Genomic DNA, 1,311 nt, shown 5'->3' on the forward strand with positions numbered 1-1,311 from the left:
TCCATGATGAACATAGATGCAAAAATCTTCAATAAAATACTGGCAAGCCGATTGCAACAGCACATCAAAAAGCTTATCCACCATGATCAAGTAGGCTTCATCCCAGGGATGCATGGCTGGTTCAACATACGCAAGACTATAAACATAATGCACCACATAAACAGAACCAAAGACAAAAACCACATGATTATCCCAATTGATGCAGAGAAAGCCTTTGACAAAATTAAACAGCGCTTTATACTAAAAATCCTCAATAAACTAGGTACTGAAGGAACATATCTCAAAATAATAAAAGCTATTTATGACAAACCAACAGCCAATATCATACCGAATGGGCAAAAACTGCAAGCATTCCCCTTGAAATCTGGCACTAGACAAGTATGCCCTCTCTCACCACTCCTATTCAATATAGTGCTGGAAGTTCTAGCCAGAGCAATCAGGCAAGAAATAGAAATAAAGGGTATTCAAATAGGAAAGGAGGAAGTCAAATTGTCTCTATTTGCAGACAACATGATTGTATATCTAAAAGACCCCATCGTCTCAGCCCAAAATCTCCTGAAACTGATAAGCAAGTTCAGCAAAGTCTCAGGATACAAAATCAATTTGCAAAAATCACAAGCATTCCTATACACCAATAACAGACTGAAAGAGAGCCAAATCAAGAACGAACTGCCATTCACAATTGCTACAAGGAGAATAAAATACCTAGGAATACAACTAACAAGGAAAGTAAAGGACCTCTTCAAGGAGAACTACAAACGACTGCTCAACGAAATAAGAGAACACAGACAGATGGAGAAATATTCCATGCTCATGGTTAGGAAGAATCAATATCGTGAAAATGGCCATACTGCCCAAAGGAATTTACAAATTCAATGCTAGCCCCATCAAGCTACCAATGACCTTCTTCACAGAACTGGAAAAAAAACACTTTAAACTTCATATGGAATCAAAAGCGAGCCCGAATAGCCAAGTCAATTCTAAGCAAAAAGAACAAAGCAGGAGGCATCACACTACTGGACTTCAAACTATACTACAAGGCTACAGTAATCAAAACAGCATGGCACTGGTACCAAAACAGAGATATACACCAATGAACAGAACAGAGGCCTTGGAGGCAACACAACATATCTACAACCACCTGATCTTTGACAAGCCTCACAAAAACAAGCAATGGGGAAAGGATTCCCTGTTCAATAAATGGTGTTGGGAAAACTGGCTAGCCATGTGCAGAAAGCAGAAACTGGACCCCTTCCTGAAACCTTACACTAAAATTAACTCCAGATGGATTAAAGACTTAAACATAAGACC

The sequence above is a fragment of the Cebus imitator genome, unplaced genomic scaffold (genome assembly GCF_001604975.1).
Source record: "Cebus imitator isolate Cc_AM_T3 unplaced genomic scaffold, Cebus_imitator-1.0 Scaffold112, whole genome shotgun sequence".
NCBI lineage: Eukaryota > Metazoa > Chordata > Mammalia > Primates > Cebidae > Cebus > Cebus imitator.